Here is a 23,653-nt window from a genome sequence, read left to right on the forward strand (position 1 = left end):
AATATTTTTTTTTTAAAATGGTATATATTGCCCACCGACCACCGTAATAATGTTTTTAAGAGCATATGCTAATGTTATTGTTACAGAAAATTTTAAATTTTTTATTAATACATAGCAAAAATATTAAAAACTTAAACTTTATATATTTTTCATTAAAAAATTTCATTGATAACTAAACTCTTTTTTAAGTTTTCTTTTTCATTCTAAAAGGTAACGATATATAGTCTTCATATTATTAAAAAGTGTTTGCACCTCAACCGTCCAAAAATCTTACCTTGCCTTGCAAATAAGAAATACGTGCATGTAGAAACATTTAGTGTATATTCAAAAAATGATTATCATTGTTAATTACTTATTTTATTATAAAATTTAAAACATATTTTGCATTTTTAAATATATTATAAGGTAGAAATTTAGATACAATTAATTTTATATAAAGTTGATAGCTGAAAACCGTTAGATGACAATTTAGTCAAATTTATCAAATCATTTAACGACTCGATCAACTATCAACTTTATATGAAGTTAACAGCACCTGAATTTTCGTCTGTATTATAATTTTTACCATTAAAATATAGATTTTTCGGCACTTATTGAGAATATACAAGTAAAAATATTTTATGAAAACACAAAAAATTTTGAAGCTTTTGATGATATTAACCGAACTCTAAAATAAAATTCTAAGAAAAACCTAACTTTGATGCATTGTTATTGACTTATTGTAAAGAAATTTTATACCAAAATTTACACCGTTCCTTGCAAAATAAGAAAAATATGTGCATGTGGAAATATATTTAACGTATATTCTAAAAATAATTATAATTATTACTTATTTTTATTATAGAATTTAAAAAATTAAAAAACATTGTAATTGTTTTCTAAACATACATTATTATTAAAATATAGAGTTTTGGGGGCACTTACACAGGTAAAAATATTTTAGACACACAAAAAGTAGACACAAAAAAAATAAAAGTGAAAATATTTTATGAATTTTTTATTTTAAAATTTTTAATTATATTAACCGAATTCTAAAATATATTTTAAGAAAATTTAATTTTGAAGTATTTTTTATTGTAATTTTTTCATATATAATATATATCTAATTACGTATTATTGTGTCAATAAAAATAAGTATTTATTATTTTAATCATTTAATAAATAATTATTTCAAAAAATTATATAATTAATAAATAATTTTGTAAATTATAAAGAGAGAGAGAGAGAGAGAGAGAGAGAGAGAGAGAGAGAGAGAGAGAGAGAGAGAGAGAGAGAGAGAGAGAGAGAGAGAGAGAGAGAGAGAGAGAGAGATTTGTAATACCGAATACTACTATTTAGTAGATCATTATTGAACTATGCAGTACTCATGCATCATTACATTGGAATTTGATCTTTCTCATATTTGCAACTTTTCAAAAGAGATAAAGGAATAAAGGATGATATCATGATACATGACAATAAAATCAACTCAACCCCCAAAAAAAAAAAAAGAAAGAAAGAAATTGATGTCCCCTGCATGGGGCAACCCATTATAATAAGGATTGTAATAAGTTCTAATTTTCAAGGGACCAGGTGTGCATTCAAAATATAAATCACTTAATGAAGGATACGAAGTTGTTATCTTGTCTCAAAATTATTTGATGGCCTTAGCAATTCATTTCACATAGGTTCCGAGTAAGCATCTGAGGTTGTTCCTTTTTTCGATGCGATCTAAGGTTGTTCTGCTAGTAGAAAAAGGATAAAAAAATATGCACAAATAATAGAATATAATATTAAAAGTGTAACATATTATATACATACACACACATTTTTTTCTCTGTATACTTTTATTTTATTCTATTTTATTTTACATTTAGTTTGAATATTAGAGAAAACATGATAAATTTCCAATACTAATAATCAAAGTGCCTAAAAAGGTTAATAAAGCAACAACCAGAATAGAAAGGAAAAATAGCGGCGGTTGAAAAAATCGTTGTAAATATTGTGAAAATAAAATGGTTGATCGTAATTAACGGTTATAATTTCAATGTGAAATCATTATTTAGAAGGATTACAAATCGCCATTAAACTACGTCCAATTTTTAAGTTATATAGATTGTGCGGCAGTCACACACACCATCATTCTTAACCGTTGCAAATACACTATTTAGAGGTAACTATTCAAGCCGTTGTTGAAAACCGTCGTACAATTATTTTGCCATGCATATAACATGAATAACTAATCAAATTAATTCTTGAAAGATTATTCGTTCTGTAAATTGGCTTTTAAAAGAATTTTTTAATTAAATTCGTCTTTTAAAAATTGTAAATTAGTCATGTTAGTCTTTCCATTACTTTCTTTGTTGATGATATCAAAATTTACTAATATAACACGTTAAGTGATAGCACAACATACACCTAAGAGTTTTAATTGACTATTAAGATAATAAGTTTATGAAATTAAATCAAATCAAAACTTAAATGAGAAAAAAACTTGAGGTATTGATCAAAATTTCTCAATTTGGAATTGATTTTGATCTAATTTCATAAATTAATTATGTTAATAGTCAATTAGAACTATTAAATATGTGTTGTGATGTTACTTAATGTACCATATCAATAAATTCTGACATTGTTAGTAATGAAAGTGACAGAAGAACTAATATGACTACTTTAAAATATTTTAAAGGACGAATTTGATTTTAAAAAATTTTAAGGACCAATTTAAAAATGTGTGATATTTCAAAAACTAATTTGACCATTTATTTCATATAACGTAGAACAACATTAATAAAGTGTCACTAAACAATTTAATAATGATTCAAAACTGCCATTAAACCAGAAAATATCGCCATATCTGCTGGCTCTGTAGGGAATGTATGTTAAGTAGGGATGTATATATACTATGTATACACCACTATTTTCTTTTTTATATATGCTTTACTATAGGAACTCAATGATATCTTTGGTTGATAAACACCAAAAATTAAAGGCATAAAGAAAGAAAGAAAGAAAGAAAGAAAGAAAAACGAAGTAACGAAATATGGAAATAAAAAAGTGAGATCGATTATTTATACTATCAAGAGTATTTATCCCTTTTTTTCATAAATATATAATATTAGTTATTGTTTTGGCAATATATCTAGACAAAAATGACAAGCTGACAACTATTTATGAAAATATAAAATAATAAAATAATAAAATAAATGTCAAATCAGACTTAAATTTTGGTAACGGCACTAAACATGGTCAAACCCTAAAATAGTTTGACTTAGAGATATCTGCCATAATGTTATATATATAAAATCTCTCCTATATCAACTTAAATTAGTAAATATATACAAATATAAATAATTTTACATTTCACCAAATGTTTGATCTAAATTATTTATAAAATTAATATTTAAAGTGGTCCTTGAACTTGCAGTTAAATTTTAAAGTAGATCCTAAAATTAATAGTTACTTAAATTTATGTCTAAAATTGTACTAAAAAGTTTATAGTAATCTCTAAAATTTTTTTGTCATAACCGAGGTGGATTGATTTCTACCATACTGGCAAACCTCTCCTCCAAAACGAGGTCATTTTAAAAAAAAAAATATATATATATATATATATATATATATATATATATATATATATATATTCCCCAAATCCCCTTTCTCTATCGCTGTTTTTTGCTGGTCGCTGTCTCGGCACTGTGCCATTCGTCTCCTCTCTAATCTAGTCTCTCATACTCACAGCACTCAAATACGGCAGAGATAGAGTTCAAAACCTCAACTTTTCTTGTTGTTGTCTTTCGCCGGCTTCCATCTCGTCGCTATGCTGCTCACCGACCTTTTTGTCTCCTTCTTATTTTTTCTGGTCCGGTTTTCTTCCTCTGCGTGCAGCAGCCAAAATGAGTTTTAAGTATTCAATCATTATTGTTTAATATTTTGGGTAATTATTACTGTTGATCATGTTTTAATGTAGCTGTAATGGTTGATTTTTTGTTATTTTTTATTTTTTAATTGATGCTAATTTTTTTCTAATTGTTGTTTTTTGTGAGTGTTACTGTTTATGTTGATGATGCTTGCTGATTAGATTTATTGATTTTTTCTTATTGTTGCTGATTTTTTTTTTGTGATCTTTTGTGATTACCATAATCCTAAAACAATAATCTTTAATCTTTTCTGATGATGTTGTTGCTGCTAATAATTAGATTTGAAAGAGTAAAAGTAGAGAATGGAATTGAAGAAGAAGAAAATAATTTGGGATTAGAATTTTTAACCTAATAATAAAAGGTAAATTGAATTAAAAACTTATATGTATTACGTAATATATATAGCCATTGTTGTTTACTGTGACATTTTCTGACACACGTCATCACTTATTTTACGAATATTCACTATAATATACAAAGATGATTGTTGTTAATTCAAAAATAAATTTAGAATAATTTTAAGTTTAAAAACGAATTAAAAATTTAATTATAACTTCAGAAAGTATTTTAAGATTTAACTCTTATTTATATGATATAATTTAAAAATTAGTTTGAAAGCAAATTATTAAGACTTGCTTAGAGAATCTCAATTTGCCCATAATAACAAATATTTTCTTATGATCACAATATTTCTCACTTTGGATACACGTTTAGTAATTAAGAAATACAAAACTAAGAATTATTTATCAAAATATCCTTAATCAATTTATAATATAAATATTTCATTATTTATCATTCTTAATATTATATACATGTAGAAAATGTGAAAAATAATGCTTAAATATACTGAATAAAAAATCTCTAAATATACGGTGCTTTAATTTTTCTCAAGGAGAGTATAGTATGGTAATCAAGGCTAAAAGAATAATAAAATTTAGAAGTTGGGTATGTAGATTAGAGTCTTGAGTTAAAAAAAAACAAATTGGGTTATTCTAGTTACTTCATTAATTTATTTAAGTGTTGAAAATTTAAATTTCGCTTTATGCTTGTAACAACTCATTAATTAGCAATAAACTTTTAAATAAAATTTTGACCTACGACGTATTAATTCTTGACCTGCGAGAATAAAAGATATTATGAGAAAAAAAAAGATTAGAGTCTTGAGTGTTAGTAAAAGGCCTCTCTTTGGAGGCTTCAAAGTTGAGTAAGTAGGGTAAGTTGGTACAAAGGCTTCTCATCACATCAAACTCTTCGGTGCATGTTGCATGTTCGGGGAAAATGGACCAAGAACCATAATTAAATTTTACACTGAGTGTGACATTAACAATTATTATAAGTAACATTTTCGGTTGTAGTAAACAGAAGAAAAGTGGAAAAAAATAATTCCTCTCACGATAGGACATTTTCTATTATTTTAATTTTATGTTCTTTTTCCTTTGATTCCGTCATTACCTTAAATTAACACAAAAGGGGGATAAATGAAATAAGACAGGACATTTAAAAAGTACAAGAACTCAATTAGTTTGGTTTATGCAATGGGAAACATTGGAACAACGTCGAAACAAATAGAGTAATAATGATACTAAGAAACACACTATTAATTAATTAGTTGACCAACATTATCAATGTAATGTAATCATGTCTCACATATGCACGACAACTTTAATGGTTACCATGCTTGCTCCTGTAATTTTCCACTCTCCGGTAACTTGGAAGGTAAATTACAATAACATTCACTTTATCTTTATTTTATTTTACTTTTTTCTTTCCTGAAAATTGCGACTAAAGTCAAACTTTGATGACTTGGCTAAAGGCATGTTTAAATGAGGGGAAAGAAGTGAAGAGGAAGGAAAGAAGTTTAGGGAATTTTTCATTTTTTAGATATATTTGGAAGTTTTGATGATGAAAGGAAAATAAGAAAAAAAAAAAGAAAGAAAGAGATTATTTATCATTTATCTATTACTATCACATATATAATAGAAATTGGGAAGAATTTGGTGCATAAAATATTCTTGTGAAAATATCTTCTATTATATATAATTTATAAAATAAGTTTTATTAATTCCAAATGTTGAATACGTAACATTTTAGTTTTTTTTTTTAAAGATAAGTAAGAATATATCTCCACCACCTAAACAATGAAAAAATAATAAAAGTTCAAAATTAATACAAAGTTAAAACATATACTAAAGATTCTAAACCAAAAGACTTAACCAACACCTATATTTCTAAATATCATCCATACACCAAGAGAATATAACTCTTCCAATATAAAGATCATCCAAAATAATACTTACGTAGTTACGTGTCCATTCTCAAGCCAAACTAAACATGATCAGACAAAATAAACTGTTCCTAAATACCCACATATAATAAACTATAATCAACAACAAATTAAAGGACTCTATCAAAAAAATCACAAAAGAAAAATTTACTATCTGAACGAAAATCAAATTTATTATTATTATTATTATAAAATTGCATTAATAGGCATTTTAATACCCTAGTAATAATAATTGATAGTTGTTTTTAAAAAATGAGTTTTGCTAAAAGGTTATTAGTGTAGACAATAATATTAATGTTTCTTTTACACATTAATTTATTTATGAAAAAATAAAATAAAATATAATTTTAACACAATATAATATTTAAAGAAGTATAATGTAAAACTAATTAACAGTTCTCGTCAAAATTCAATCCCTACATCACTCCAAAAGGAAAGAAACCCAAACCCATACATCGGTTTAAGAAAAAGAGATCAGAGATTAGAGTTAGGGTGTAGATTTGAATTTCGTAAAACTTTTTAAGAGGTATTTGTATTTTTTAAAATATAAATATTTTATTTTTTGTTTAGTAAATTAAAAAGAACTTGTACTTGTACTTACAATTTTCAAAAAATAAATATGCTTTTAAAAGTACTTAAGGTAAAAAGAGCTTGTACTTGTTAAAATTAAAAAATCTAATATAATTCATATATTAATTAATATCTAAATTTAATTTTTACATTAATGTTTATTATAGTATTTTTAAATTTTTAAAATTATTTTTTTAAACGTACTTGTTACTTGTGTTTATTAAAAATTATTTTTAATTTAATTTACCAAATATAAATACTACTATAGTTTTTAAAAAATTAACTTTTATAAGCAACTTTTGAAGAATAAAAATTTTATCAAACTAAAATTTAATATGCTTGAAAAAAAAGTGCCTTTTAAGAAATATATCTCTCATTTTTTAAAAAACAATACTGTTGAGTTAAGAAATTAATTAATATAATTGATGATGACAAACATTTGATTATTGGACTAATTACCCAATTAGTTTTGATTATTTTGGTTAAGTGTTGCAGCTGCCCAATATTAAACAAAAGATATCTGCTGATGGGCTAAATGGTAAGTAAAAATAATCTAAACCCAAGTCATCCATCTCAAGCTCAATTCTTCAAGAAACAAAGGCAAGGAACTAATGGACTGAACTTAAGCAGAACCCGATCCAAGCCCGATCTGAATTTAGCAATTCCCTCCAACTTGTTTCCAAAGCAACGTTCCTTTTTCTCTATCCTAGTCAAATCACAGAAGCAAGAGAAAGTGCTTAGTTTCTAAGCTAATCAAAGAAGAGGAAAGAAAGAGAAGGCCATGCAAGAAAGGCTGAGATAAAATCAACAAGTTCAGACCAAATTAAGCTTAGGTTAAAATGTAACTCATTTCCTTATACATGCATCACACTTTCTTCTCTTCATCTTCAACTCTCTGCCACTCCATTTCGGGTTATATGGAAAATAGAATTTTTGTTCTTCACTACGGTGCATCAACGGTTGAGAATATGTCTTGGGGATCAAATTGTGTTTCAATGGTCAAGATCTAGATTTACCATTGAAGAAATCACTTTCTGCTGATAATATGGCTTTCGGTCAAGATAGAGAAGTCAGAAGCAAAGTTCCTATTTTGAGGATTACTGGAAAAAAGTGAACGGTTGGGTTGGCGAAGCTCAAGGCTCAAGAAGTTGACCTAGGAAGAGCAACCAAGCAACATGCAAGGAGATAAAAGAGGTTTGCTGTTCATTCAGAAACCAAGGAGAGTAAACCAGTGTTATTGAGGTTTTGTTCTGTGAAGAGTTCCCTGAAGAAGTTCCTCTACTTAGATAATATTTTCTTTTAAAGAAGCATTCTGCCAATACTAAAGAAATAAATCAGAGGCTTGCAAATCTGGTTTATCACATAACAAAAAGGCTGTTGATGAAGTCAATCTCCTTTATGTTTTACAGATTGTAATGTACTTTTCTATGTTTATCTTTCTGTAATTTTTTGTGTGAAAAGGCATATTGAGAGAGCTCAAGTAAAAGCCATGAGGGGAAAAAAGTTGAGTGATACACTTGAGAGAAAAATCTAGAGTTATTTTCAGATTTCTTTAGGTATGTATGTGTCTTGTATTCAGTACCAGTGAGGTACCCCTTTCTTAGTTGGGTGAGTGGTGCGTGAAATTGTGAACAATACTTTTCACAACTCTCATAATCCCTGGTCATGAACTCCAAAAACTTGGTGGTTCAATTCCATGGCATTACACAACTTCGCACAACTAACCAGCAAGTGCACTGGGTCGTCCAAGTAATACCTTACGTGAGTAAGGGTCGATCCCACGGAGATTGTTAGCATTGAAGCAAGCTATGGTCATCTTGTAAATCTTAGTCAGGCAAACTCAAATGTATATGATGATGAACGAAAATAATATAAAGATAAAGATAGAGATACTTATGTATATCATTGGTGTAAGAGCTTCAGACAAGTGTATGAAGATGCTTTCCCTTCCGTCTCTCTGCTTTCCTACTGCCTTCATCCAATCCTTCTTACTCCTTTCCATGGCAAGCTTGTGTAGGGTTTCACTGTTGTCAGCAGCTACCTCCCATCCTCTCAGTGAAAGCGATTGCATATGTCCTGTCACGGCATAGCGGAATTCAGCTGTCGGTTCTCGGTCAGGCCGGAATAATATCCATTGATACTTTTGCGTCTGTCACTAACGCCCTAGCCTGCTAGGAGTTTGAAGCACGTCACAGTCATTCAGTCATTGAATCCTACTCAGAATACCACAGACAAGGTTAGACCTTCCGGATTCTCTTGAATGCTGCCATCAGTTCTTGCCTATACCACGAAGACTCTGATCTCACGGAATGGTTGGCTCGTTTGTCAGGCGAGCACTCGGTTGTCAGGCGATCAACCATGCATCGTGCAATCAGGAATCCAAGAGATATTCACTAAGCCTCAGATGCTTGTAGAACAAGAATGGTTGTCAGTCACCTTGTTCATAGGTGAGAATGGTGATGAGTGTCAATCATCACCTTTATCAAGTTGAAGAACAAGTGATATCTTGGACAAAGAACAAGCGGAATTGAATGGAAGAACAATAGTAATTGCATTAATACTCGAGGTACAGCAGAGCTCCACACCTTAATCTATGGTGTGTAGAAACTCCACCGTTGAAAATACATAAGAACAAGGTCTAGGCATGGCCGAATGGCCAGCCTCCCAAAGTGATCAAAAGATCTAAAGAAAAAGGTTCCAAAGATCAGAAGATGAAAATACAATAGTAAAAGGTCCTACTTATAGAAAACTAGTAGCCTAAGGTGTACAAAGGTGAGTAAATGACATAAAAATCCACTTCCGGGCCCACTTGGTGTGTGCTTGGGCTGAGCAATGAAGTAATTTTCGTGTAGAGACTCTTCTTGGCGTTTAACTCCCATTTTGGTGCCAGTTTGGGCGTTTAACTCCCATTTAGGTGCCAGTTCCGGCGTTTAACGCTGGAATTTCTGTAGGTGACTTTGAGCGCTGGTTTGGGCCATCAAATCTTGGGCAAAGTATGGACTATTATATATTGCTGGAAAGCCCAGGATGTCTACTTTCCAACGCCGTTAAGAGCGCGCCAATTGGGCTTCTGTAGCTCCAGAAAATCCACTTCGAGTGCAGGGAGGTCAGAATCCAACAGCATCTGCAGTCCTTTTCAGTCTCTGAATCAGATTTTTGCTCAGGACCCTCAATTTCAGTCAGAAAATACCTGAAATCACAGAAAAACACACAAACTCATAGTAAAGTCCAGAAAAGTGATTTTTAATTAAAAACTAATAAAAATATACTAAAAACTAACTAGATCATACTAAAAACATACTAAAAACAATGCCAAAAAGTATACAAATTATCCGCTCATCACAACACCAAACTTAAATTGTTGCTTGTCCCCAAGCAACTGAAAATCAAATAAGATAAAAAGAAGAGAATATACTATAGACTCCAAATTATCAATGAAACATAGCTCCAAATTAGATGAGCGGGACTAGTAGCTTTTTGCCTCCAAACAGTTTTGGCATCTCACTTTATCCTCTGAGGTTCAGAATGATTGGCTTCTTTAGGAACTTAGAATCCAGATAGTGTTATTGATTCTCCTAGTTAAGTATGATGATTCTGGAACACAGCTACTTATTGAGTCTTGGCTGTGGCCCAAAGCACTCTGTCTTCCAGTATTACCACCGGATACATACATGCCACAGACACATAATTGGGTGAACCTTTTCAGATTGTGACTCAGCTTTGCTAAAGTCCCCAATTAGAGGTGTCCAGGGTTCTTAAGCACACTCTTTTTGCCTTGGATCACAACTTTATTTCTTTCTTTCTTTCCTTTTTTCTTTCTTTTTTTCTTTTCTTCTCTCTTTTTTTTCGGTTTTTTTTTTTTGTATTCACTGCTTTTTCTTGCTTCAAGAATCATTTTTCATGATTTTTCAGATCCTCAGTAACATTTCTCCTTTTTCATCATTCTTTCAAGAGCCAACAATTTTAACATTCATGAACCACAAATTCAAAAGACATATGCACTGTTCAAGCATACATTCAGAAAACAAAAAGTATTGCCACCACATTAAACTAATTAAGCTAGTTTTAAAGATGAATTCGAAATCCTGTACTTCTTGTTCTTTTGTAATAAAAACAGTTTTCTTTTAAGAAAGGTGATGGATTTCATAGGATATTCATAACTTTAAGGCATAGACACTAAGACACTAATGATCATAAGACACAAACATAGATAACATAAGCATGAAAATTTCGAAAAACAGAAAATAAAGAACAAGGAGATTAAAGAACGGGTCCACCTTAGTGATGGCGGCTTGTTCTTCCTCTTTGAAGGTCTTATGTAGTTCTTGAGCTCCTCAATGTCTCTTCCTTGTCTTTGTTGCTCATCTCTCATGATTCTTTGATCTTCTTCTAATTTCATGGAGGAGGATGGCATGTTCTTGGTGCTCCACCCTTAGTTGTCCCATGTTGGAACTCAATTCTCCTAGGGAGGTGTTCAGTTGCTCCCAATAGTCTTTGTGGAGAAAAGTGCATCCCTTGAGGTATCTCAGGGATCTCATGATGAGAGGGGTCTCTTGTTTGCTCCATCTTCTTCTTAGTGATGGGCTTGAGGTCATGCCTTCTCAGTTGAACCGGCTTTGGATGCCATAAATGGTTATGGAAAAACAAAAAGCAATGCTTTTACCACACCAAACTTAAAAGGTTTGCTCGTCCTCGAGCAAAAGAAGAAAGAAGAGAGTAGAAGAAGAAGAAATGGAGGAGAGGGAGATGGCCTTGTGGTTCGGCCAAAAGGGGAAGAAGTAGTGGTTTGAATTTGGATGGTGAGGTAAGTGGGGTTTTATGGAGGTGAGTGGTGAAGAGAAAGATGGGATTTGATAGGTGAAGGGTTTTTGGGGAAGAGGTATTGAGGTGATTGGTGAATGGGGGAAGAAGAGGGAAAGTGATGGTGGGGTCCTGTGGGGTCCACAGATCCTTTGGTGTCAAGGAAAAGTCATCCCTGCACCAAATGTTGCTCAAAATCACGTTTTGAGCTATTTCTGGCGTTAAACGCCGGGCTGGTGCCCATTCCTGGCGTTTAACGCCAGGTTGTTGCCCTTTACTGGCGTTTAACGCCAGTCTGGTGCCCCTTTCTGGCGTTAAACGCCCAGAATGGTGCCAGACTGGGCGTTAAACGCCCAACAGCTAGCATTACTGGCGTTTGAACGCCAGCTTCTTCTCCTCCAGGGTGTGCTGTTTTTCTTCCTGTTTTTTCATTCTGTTTTTGCTTTTTTCATTATTTTTGTGACTTTTTATGATCATCAATCCTACAAAAAAGATAAAATAACAAAAGAAAATAGTTAACTATAAAACATTGGGTTGCCTCCCAACAAGCGCTTCTTTAATGTCATTAGCTTGACAGAGGACTCTCATGGAGCCTCAGAAATGCTCAGAACCGTGTTGGAACCTCCCAACACCAAACTTAGAGTTTGAATGTGGGGGTTCAACACCAAACTTAGAGTTTGGTTGTGGCCTCCCAACACCAAACTTAGAGTTTGACTGTGGGGGCTCTGCTTGGCTCTGTTTTGAGAGAAGCTCTTCATGCTTCCTCTCCATGGTGATAGAGGGATGTCCTTGGGCCTTAAACACCAAGGATTCTTCATTCACTTGAATGATCAACTCTCCTCTATCAACATCAATCACAGCCTTTGCTGTGGCTAGGAAGGGTCTGCCAAGGATGATGGATTCATCCATGCACTTCCCAGTCTCTAGGACTATGAAATCAGTAGGGATGTAATGGTCTTCAATCTTCACCAAAACATTCTCTACAAGTCCATGAGCTTGTTTTCTTGAATTGTCTGCCATCTCTAATGAGATTTTTGCAGCTTGCACCTCAAAGATCCCTAATTTCTCCATTACAGAGAGGGGCATGAGGTTTACACTTGACCCTAAGTCACACAAGGCCTTCTTGAAGGTCATGGTGCCTATGGTACAAGGTATAGAAAACTTCCCAGGATCCTGCCTCTTTTGAGGCAATTTCTGCCTAGACAAGTCATCCAGTTCTTTGGTGAGCAAGGGAGGTTCATCCTCCCAAGCCTCATTTCCAAATAACTTGTCATTTAGCTTCATGATTGCTCCAAGGTATTTAGCAACTTGCTCTTCAGTGACATACTCATCCTCTTCAGAGGAAAAATACTCATCAGAGCTCATGAATGGCAGAAGTAAGTCCAATGGAATCTCTATGATCTCGTTTTGAGCCTCAGATTCCCATTGGAATTCAGAGGAGATTGGTACACGCCCACTGAGGTCTTCCTCAGTGGCGTCCTCCTCCTCTCTTTCCTCTCCACATTCGGCCATGGTTATAGCTTTGCACTCTCCTTTTGGATTTTCTTCTGTATTACTTGGGAGAGTACTAGGAGGGAGTTCAGTAACTTTCTTGCTCAGCTGACCCACTTGTCCTTCCAAATTTCTGATGGAGGACCTTGTTTCATTCATGAAACTTTGAGTGGTCTTTACTAGATCAGAGACCGTTGTTGCTAAGTCAGAAGTATTCTGCTTAGAACTCTCTGTCTGTTGCTGAGAAGATGATGGAAAAGGCTTGCTATTGCTAAACCTGTTTCTTCCACCATTATTGTTATTGAAACCTTGTTGAGGTCTCTCTTGATTCTTCCATGAGAGATTTGGGTGATTTCTCCATGAAGAATTATAGGTGTTTCCATAGGGTTCTCCTAGGTAGTTCACCTCTTCCATGGAAAGGTTCTCAGGATCATAAGCTTCTTCCTCAGATGAAGCATCCTTAGTACTGTTTGGTGCATTTTGCATTCCAGACAGACTTTGAGAAATCAAATTGACTTGTTGAGTCAATATCTTGTTCTGAGCCAATATGGCATTCAGAGTGTCAATCTCAAGAACTCCTTTCTTCTGACTAGTCCCATTGTTCACAGGATTCCTTTCAGAAGTGTACATGAATTGATTATTTGCAACCATTTCAATCAATTCTTGAGCTTCTGCAGGCGTCTTCTTCAGATGAAGAGATCCTCCAGCAGAGCTATCCAAAGACATCTTGGATAGTTCAGAGAGACCATCATAGAAAATACCTATGATGCTCCATTCAGAAAGCATGTCTGAGGGACATCTTCTGATTAATTGTTTGTATCTTTCCCAAGCTTCATAGAGGGATTCTCCATCCTTCTGTCTGAAGGTTTGGACTTCCACTCTAAGCTTACTCCATCTTTGTGGTGGAAAGAACTTTGCCAAGAAGGCATTGACTAGCTTTTCCCAAGAGTCCAGGCTTTCTTTAGGTTGAGAATCCAACCATATTCTAGCTCTGTCTCTTACAGCAAAAGGGAATAGCATCAGTCTGTAGACCTCAGGGTTAACCCCATTAGTCTTGACTGTGTCACAGATTTGCAAGAATTCAGCTAAGAACTGATGAGGATCTTCCATTGGAAGTCCATGGAACTTGCAATTCTGTTGCATTAGAGAAACTAATTGAGGCTTAAGCTCAAAGTCGTTTGCTCCAATGGCAGGGATAGAGATGCTTCTCCCATAAAAATCAGGAGTAGGTGCAGTGAAGTCACCCAGCACCTTCCTTGCATTGTTGGCATGGTTGTTGTTTTCGGCTGCCATGTGTTCTTCTTCCTTGAAGAATTCGGTTAGGTCCTCTAAAGAGAGTTGTGCTTTAGCTTCTCTTGGCTTTTTCTTCAAGGTCCTTTCGGGTTCAGGATCAGCTTCAACAAGAATGCCTTTGTCTCTGCTCCTGCTCATATGAAAGAGGAGAGAAAAAGAAAATGTGGAATCCTCTATGTCACAGTATAGAGATTCCTTGAAGTGTCAGAGGAAAAGAGAAATAGTAAGAAGAAGGAGAAGAAGAATTCGAACTTTAATTAGATAAGGTTCGAATTGTGCATTCAGAAGGAGTGGTACTCCATAAATAGAAGGATGTGGGAAGGAGGGAAGAGAATTTTCGAAAATTCAATTAAAAAAATTTTGAAAACATTTTGAAAATTTGATTGATAATTTTCGAAAATTAAAGGTGAAAAGAAATCAAGTGATTTTTGAAAAAGATTTTGAAATTAGAAATTAAAAAGATTTGATTGAAAACTATTTTGAAAAAGATGTGGTTAAGAAGATATGATTGAAAAGATTTGATTTGAAAACAATTTTAAAAGATATGTTTTGAAAACAATTTTAAAAGATATGTTTTGAAAACATTTTTAAAAAGATTTGATTTTAAAAATTAATGACTTGCCTAACAAGAAAAGATATGATTCAAACATAAAACCTTCCTCAACAGAAAAGGCAAAAAATGTTCAATCAAATCATTAATTGTTAGTAAGTATCTTTTAAAAAGGAAAGAAATTGATTTTGAAAACATTTGATTGAAAAGATATGATTTGAAAAAGATTTGATTTTGAAAAACTTTGAAAACTTGAAAAAAAATTGATTTGAAAACAAAATCTTCCCCCTAGCACCATCCTGGCGTTAAACGCCCAGAATGGTATACATTCTGGCGTTTAACGCCCAAAATGCTACCTTTTTGGGCGTTAAACGCCCAACCAGGTACCCTGGCTGGCGTTTAAACGCCAGTCTGCCTTCTTCACTGGGCATTTTTGAATGCTCAGCTTTTTCTGTATAATTCCTCTGCAGTATGTTTTGAATCTTCAATTCTTTGTATTATTGACTTGAAAAGACACAAATTAGAAATATTTTTGGATTTTTTTTTAATAATCAAAATGCAACAAGAATCAAATAACAATGCATGCAAGACACCAAACTTAGCAATTTGTGTACTACTGACACTATATGAGACACATAAATACTCAAGCCAAAAGAATTCAAAGATCAAAACAAAGAAATATATGCATGGATTCGAAAAAAAATGTAACAAAAACATGCATTTGACACCAAACTTAAGATGAGACTCTAGACTTAAGCAAGAAACAGCAAATATTTTTGGTTTTTATGGTTTTGTAAATTTTTTTTTTTTTTTTGAAAATTAAGTGGGAAAAGATATCAAAATTCTTAATGAGAATTCCAGGAATCAGTGCAATGCTGGTCTAAGACTCCGGTCCAGGAATTAGACATGGCTTCACAGCCAGCCAAGCTTTCAAAGAAAGCTTCGGTCCAAAACACTAGACATGACCAAAGGTCAGCCAAGCCTTAGCGGATCACTGCTCCAAAAGCAAAATTGATGAAAATCAACAAGCTCTTGTGGTGATAAGTTGAAACCTCGGTCCAATCAGATTAGACATGGCTTCTCAGCCAGCCAGATTTCAACAAATCATCATGAAACTCTAGAATTCATCTTCAAGAATTTCGAAAAAAATAAATACCTAATCTAAGCAACAAGATGAACCGTCAGTTGTCCAAACTAGAACAATCCCAGGCATTGTTACCAAAAGCTTGCTCAAAACTTGAACAATCCCCGGCAACGGCGCCAAAAACTTGGTGCGCGAAATTGTGAACAATACTTTCACAACTCTCATAATCCCTGGTCATGAACTCCAAAACTTGGTGGTTCAATTCCATGGCATTACACAACTTCGCACAATTAACCAGCAAGTGCACTGGGTCGTCCAAGTAATACCTTACGTGAGTAAGGGTCGATCCCACGGAGATTGTTAGCATTGAAGCAAGCTATGGTCATCTTGTAAATCTTAGTCAGGCAAACTCAAATGTATATGATGATGAACGAAAATAATATAAAGATAAAGATAGAGATACTTATGTATATCATTGGTGTAAGAGCTTCAGACAAGTGTATGAAGATGCTTTCCCTTCCGTCTCTCTGCTTTCCTACTGCCTTCATCCAATCCTTCTTACTCCTTTCCATGGCAAGCTTGTGTAGGGTTTCACTGTTGTCAGCAGCTACCTCCCATCCTCTCAGTGAAAGCGATTGCATATGTCCTGTCACGGCATAGCGGAATTCAGCTGTCGGTTCTCGGTCAGGCCGGAATAATATCCATTGATACTTTTGCGTCTGTCACTAACGCCCTAGCCTGCTAGGAGTTTGAAGCACGTCACAGTCATTCAGTCATTGAATCCTACTCAGAATACCACAGACAAGGTTAGACCTTCCGGATTCTCTTGAATGCTGCCATCAGTTCTTGCCTATACCACGAAGACTCTGATCTCACGGAATGGTTGGCTCGTTTGTCAGGCGAGCACTCGGTTGTCAGGCGATCAACCATGCATCGTGCAATCAGGAATCCAAGAGATATTCACTAAGCCTCAGATGCTTGTAGAACAAGAATGGTTGTCAGTCACCTTGTTCATAGGTGAGAATGGTGATGAGTGTCAATCATCACCTTTATCAAGTTGAAGAACAAGTGATATCTTGGACAAAGAACAAGCGGAATTGAATGGAAGAACAATAGTAATTGCATTAATACTCGAGGTACAGCAGAGCTCCACACCTTAATCTATGGTGTGTAGAAACTCCACCGTTGAAAATACATAAGAACAAGGTCTAGGCATGGCCGAATGGCCAGCCTCCCAAAGTGATCAAAAGATCTAAAGAAAAAGGTTCCAAAGATCAGAAGATGAAAATACAATAGTAAAAGGTCCTACTTATAGAAAACTAGTAGCCTAAGGTGTACAAAGGTGAGTAAATGACATAAAAATCCACTTCCGGGCCCACTTGGTGTGTGCTTGGGCTGAGCAATGAAGTAATTTTCGTGTAGAGACTCTTCTTGGCGTTTAACTCCCATTTTGGTGCCAGTTTGGGCGTTTAACTCCCATTTAGGTGCCAGTTCCGGCGTTTAACGCTGGAATTTCTGTAGGTGACTTTGAGCGCCGGCTTGGGCCATCAAATCTTGGGCAAAGTATGGACTATTATATATTGCTGGAAAGCCCAGGATGTCTACTTTCCAACGCCGTTGAGAGCGCGCCAATTGGGCTTCTGTAGCTCCAGAAAATCCACTTCGAGTGCAGGGAGGTCAGAATCCAACAGCATCTGCAGTCCTTTTCAGTCTCTGGATCAGATTTTTGCTTAGGACCCTCAATTTCAGTCAGAAAATACCTGAAATCACAGAAAAACACACAAACTCATAGTAAAGTCCAGAAAAGTGATTTTTAATTAAAAACTAATAAAAATATACTAAAAACTAACTAGATCATACTAAAAACATACTAAAAACAATGCCAAAAAGTATACAAATTATCCGCTCATCAGTGAGCACTAAGAGTAAAGAGTTAGGTATTAGCATAGCTAATGTCAAGTTAGGTTAGAAATTGAGAGTGAAAGAATTGTGTCAATCATGTGGAATTGGTGTATGTAATACTCTTAACTATAGTGGAAATTCCTCCATTTTTGTGGAGGAGACTGGACGTAGGTTGCATAGCACAAGGCAACCGAACCAGGATACATGCTGGTATTAGCTTCTCTCTTCTCTGCTGTGTTCTGTTTTCTGATATTCATGAGACAAAAATAAATTGTCTCGTAAATTCTCCGCTGCTAAGTTCAAACAGAAGCATAATTGAAAGTTTGTTTCAAAGGGTCATTTCAGTAATTAAAAGGAAGGCATATATTCAACCTCCTTTCTCTAAGCCTACCACAACCTTCAAATACTATTTGTCAAATTTATTTTTTATCTTTTTCACACCTTTCATTTTTCAAATACATTTTTAATATTTAATTATCTAAATTTAATCCACCATATGTTTCAAATTTAACATGTGGATTTTGTACATCCTCTTAACAACAATACATAGGGATGAGCACGGATAGCGAGTACCTAATTATCCGTCCAAACCCGAACCAAACCAATTAAATTGGCTCTGGAACCAACGGGTAATTGGGTCCGATCCAAACCAAACCAATGCCTCTCTTTAGTAATTGGTATATATATATATATATATATATATATATATATACCTAACACTAGCAGCAGTTTTCTCACCCTATGGAGTAAACCCCAGCAGAGCTTTCTCAAATCTACCTTACCTGTAAGTGATACTATTGTTGGAAGCACTTCTTCTCTAAGTGCAGCCACTCCCACTATATTTAATGTGTTTAGATTTTAATATATTTGGTGTTTAACATTTTGAATAATTTCTATTGATTTTACATATTTATTGTACTTGAAAATTTTTAAGATAAAAATCTTGTTTTTTTTATGAATTTCTGTTTCATCGGGTATCCAATTACCCGAAACGAACCAATCCATTCTTAATCGGTTTGGTTTGGTTTGGGTACATACACAAAAAAACGTAAATTTGAACAAAATCAAACCAATTATAATTCAATTGGTTTAGTTTTAATTTCACCCTAAATCCGAACCAACCCAACCCGTGCGCACCCCTAACAATACAATTACACAATTGTCCAATATTGTAGCGAGATGGATAGCGATTCTAAAATGTGAGGAGGGAGAGTAACAACATTGGTGGCAGAGTTGTGATGGTGCACTGCCAGCGATAGAGATAGTAATCTAGTTAACTATTTTATTTATTTATATAGAATAAAATTTCACCTGGCCTCTGACCAATTACACATATGATAATTCACTCTATCACTAACGTAAAATACTATTGCAGCCACTAACCAATTAATCTATTAGACAATTTACCGTTTCTATTAGTCTTTCCATGAATTTTTAACGGAAGAATTTTACGTGTCAGAGAACAAATTGGAAGGAATAATTTGACCCATGTCATGTCATCAAAACGCCTGAATTTTAGGGAGAGAATGTTTTAGTATATCATCTTCTCTCATCTTGAGAATAATTTTCAAATCCTAACTTTCTCCCACCTCAAGAAATTAAGAATCATGAGCTCGGAGCAATCTTTAACTACGAATCACTGTTCATGGAGGTGGAGTGAGCGATCGATGAGTTCTGCAGAAGGTAAAAGCGAGACTTTGGCTATAGGGAGGAAAAAGAAGTTTGAAGACACTAACTAACTGCAATTGTTGGAAATATGCTATTCTCTTGGAATCTGGAACAAAACAAAACTCAAGAATATTTTTCTTTAGTTATAATCATTTTAAGTTAGGCTTCCTTCTTTTATCTTTTATATTATAAATTTTTTTGTTCTCTAAGATTCTATTTAGTTTGTGTATGTACTAAGACATAGACATGAGGTATAAACACTTGAGATATAGATATAAAATATTTGTGTTTGTGTATGATGTTTGGATATAAATATAATAGACATGACTGTAGTGTCTAATATTATGTTTGGTTAAGAACACTACATAATTGAAAATGACCATTTTATCCTCATAATCTAAATTGAAATTTAATAATTTTAAGGAAAAAAATATACTAAAACCCTAAATTGACTCGAGGGCATCACCCCTACTCCCCCCCCCAAATCTCCCTTTTCCCTAGTTGGCCTCCTCCTTCTTCGCCATTCTATGCGGTTCCCTTCTTCGTCGTCTTCTTTTTCGTTGTCTTCTTCGTCTTCGTCTTAATTGTTGCGAGTGTGTTTCAGTTAACCAGAGGGTAGGGGTGATAAACGGGCCTAAACCCGCCGGGTTGACCCGCATAACTCGCCGGATTGACCCGCATAACCCGCCAAAAGGAGGGTCGGGCTAGAAATTTGAGACTGTCATACTTAAAAAGTCCGCCTAACCCACACCGCTTAAACCATGGGTTTTGGCGGGGTGGGACAAACTTTCCCGGCAGGCCTAGTTCTTTTTTTGGCTAGGGGCATTTGTGCAAAAAATTTGATTTATGATTATAAAGACTTTAATGTTTATGAATTTAGAAATTATAATTTTTTTATATCTTTAGAAATTATAAATTTATTGAAATGGTTGTGAAATTATATACATTATTTAACATTTAATGGTAAAAAAAGAGAGAGAGATTTGGCCCACCAGTCTGCCATTAAGCGGGACGGGGGTAAGGTTTTAGGACCGCCTCCTTAGGCAGGACGGGGCGGGCTTTCCCGTTTGCCATCCCTACCAGAGGGTGTTCATAGAGCATTGCTCATCGATGGAAAGCGCCGTGTGTTGAATTATTGTCGAGGTACTCCGGAGGTGCCCCTCTGTTTCTTTATAACTCCACAAAGAGAAGACTCACTCTCCCATTCACCACTCGTCCTGTTTGGCCCACCATTTTGCGGTAATTAGATTCGATATTTGTTATTGTTTGTGTTGTGTGCGAATTAGTGAGAAAGTTATATGTGATCTTATCTACTCTTCATGTTTGATACTTACTGAAATTTGAATTACGGTGATGCTTTAATCATTGCAGCAGTTACAAGCAAGATACGAGAATGGCTGTATTTTGGGAGACTACGGTTTTGGAGATTGTGAAGAAACATGATTCTGGAGGCCTCGTTTGTAAGAGAAAAAGCTTCTAAATTTTCTCATTAATATCTCAGAACTTTTAAATTTAGAAAAGACAAAAACTTAAAATTCATATCTAATACAATTTAAAGTTCAAACTCATAAATCCTTTTGGTAAAGGTGAAAGAAACCTAAACTATGTGCTTTTCATAAAATAATACGTTCCAAAATTGCTTGTCCCTCATACAATATAAATAATTTCTTTGCTGTTTGAAAATACAAAAAGGCAACCAAACCATGTCAAATATTTTTGAGTTATTAGTTGAATCTCTATAAGCACTCCTCATACCAACCCTTACAATAGTCAAATAATAGTTCCAAGTATTAACTGAACAATAATAAATCCCACGAGTTACATGGATTAACTTCCAAAGTATAAATAAAGTTAACCTAATTTTCTCATCATCCCATTTTAATCCCCAAAACAAAATTCAGCATTCACAATACCTCTATTCTCTTATTTGATTCACAACCTAACAATATTAGTTGTTCTTCTATTCACACACCAATATTTTCTTCAAAACAAAATATTAAAATTCATGGTAACATAAGGAAAGAAAAAAGTTGAGAACTTGAGATAATAATAGAGAAAATTCCAAATGAGAATTTAATGAAAATAAGAAAGGCGAGTCAATGCAAACGATCACTAGTCCCACAAGCTATAAACATAAGACTTCCAAAAAGACTATTGCCATAAAAATCATCAGCTATTAAATTAATTTTCTAAAAAAAAGGAAAGGAATAGAATAATTTCAAACCTTCAGTGGAGTTTTCAAAAATAGAGAAAGGATAACGAAACTCTACAAAAATAGCCGATAATGAAAAAGCTCCATAAAAGATTTCTAACTTGTTAAGGTTTGTCAAAAGTAGAAGAAAAAGCTTGGAATTTGAACATTTTAATAAGGGTAAAATAGTTCAAAAAAAATTAAGATCAATGTTCATCATTTTTTGTCTGTATCTCATCATTTCATTGAGACATAAAATACGTGTATATTGTATATATCTGTGTATAAGCGTGTTTTTTATTTTTTGTGTCTCACAAATCAAACAAGAGATATATTCCATCATGTCTATGTCTTGGCCTGACATTCATACAAACCAAACAAAGTGTAATAGTGAGAAAGTAAAACTAAGAAGGGACTAATTGGGGCATATAAATTCCTATCCATCTATTAAGGAGACTCATAAATCTCTAGCAATTCACTAGTGAGACAATTCAACCAAAATAAGTCAGTGACCATATCCATTATAACCATACAACTCAAAGTATTATTTTTGAGATTTGATACCTGATGCTGGTTATCTTGTATTAGTTGCTGTTGTTTTGCTTGGTTGGCATTTATACTAATCCTTTTAAGTATCTTCACTGAATCTTTGAAGTTAACAAAGTCTATATCTAACTTAGGAAATCTATGTACTTTGCCATCAATATAATTAAAGAACATCATCCTCATCTTCTTCAAACCATCCTCCATGATGAAAAATCAACATAATTTCACAAGATATCTGCAACAAAAAAAAAATACTCAAACTGACTCAACATAATTTTTGCAGCAACAACAACTTATACTTGGACAATTATTTAAAAAATAATCAATTTACACTTACTACTAACTAATCAAGATTCTAGTATTAACTAATCAATACTACATTACTAACTAATTTAATTGAGTAGTTTTTGTGATCTAAATGTTGCTGAACAGACAATACCCAAAAAAATTTAGTCCGTTATTAAAAGTTAGAATAAATTAACCATTAAAATTCACATGTAATAGAAACCAAGACAATGCAATACAAGAGCACAAGTTCAATCACATGGAGCACAAGTTTAATCACATGAAAATAGAACTTACCATCACTAGTGTCTCTGTGCAGTGCGACACCACTGCCAAGTGAGCATCGTCACTTTTCCATCACGTCTTTAGTCACTGTCTCCATCTTTGTGGTGATGCTATAATCCAAACGTGCTTTGCTTATGATTTTTTGTAATTGTGAGTGAGAAGAGAAGAGAAAAGTGAAAAAATTTTGTGTTTGGAAGAGAGGTTAACATTCACAAGTTGAAACAAACCATTTCATCTTTGTCCCAAAATGCATGTATTTTTTGATGAGTGCACAGGGGATAATGTGTCCTATCAAATAATATATTGACATTTTGACAATAAACTATACACATAGGATTTTTTCATTAAGAATTCACAAAAAGACTAACAGAGGAAGTAAATTGTCTAAGAGATCAATTGGTTCAGAGCCACAATAATATTTTATTTTTGTAAGGAGGCTGATTGTCATATATATAAATTATCACAAACTAAAATGGGGTTTTGCTCATTTGTATATGATAAAAAAATATGGATGAGCATAATTGTAATTTTGAAGATACAACTCTCTCTCTCACCCTCTTTCTCTTTTTTGTCCATACTTGTCTATTTGGGATGAAATTTTTGGAGAGAACTCACGTACTATTTTATTTTATAATATTCTAACACTACTAGAAATAGAATTTTTTCGGACGAATTTTGAGACGAAATTGAAATAAATTCCAAACAAATTACAGACAAAATTTTTCTTTCAAACAAAATTGGGACGAATTTTTTTTGTCCCAAAAAGCCTTGTTGCTAATTTACATTTTATCTGAAATTTCGTCTG

General features: G+C 33.5%; 1 non-coding gene across 1 annotated transcript; it reads left to right on the top strand.

The window, feature by feature from the left end:
* The first annotated feature begins 13,824 nt into the window (after positions 1–13,824).
* Positions 13,825–13,932, top strand: LOC130942536 (small nucleolar RNA R71). The gene has a single exon (XR_009071103.1). It is a non-coding gene; the product is annotated as a small nucleolar RNA R71 (small nucleolar RNA).
* The last annotated feature ends 9,721 nt before the right edge of the window (positions 13,933–23,653 follow it).

This window comes from Arachis stenosperma, chromosome 7 (genome assembly GCF_014773155.1).
Source record: "Arachis stenosperma cultivar V10309 chromosome 7, arast.V10309.gnm1.PFL2, whole genome shotgun sequence".
Taxonomy (NCBI): Eukaryota; Viridiplantae; Streptophyta; class Magnoliopsida; order Fabales; family Fabaceae; genus Arachis; species Arachis stenosperma.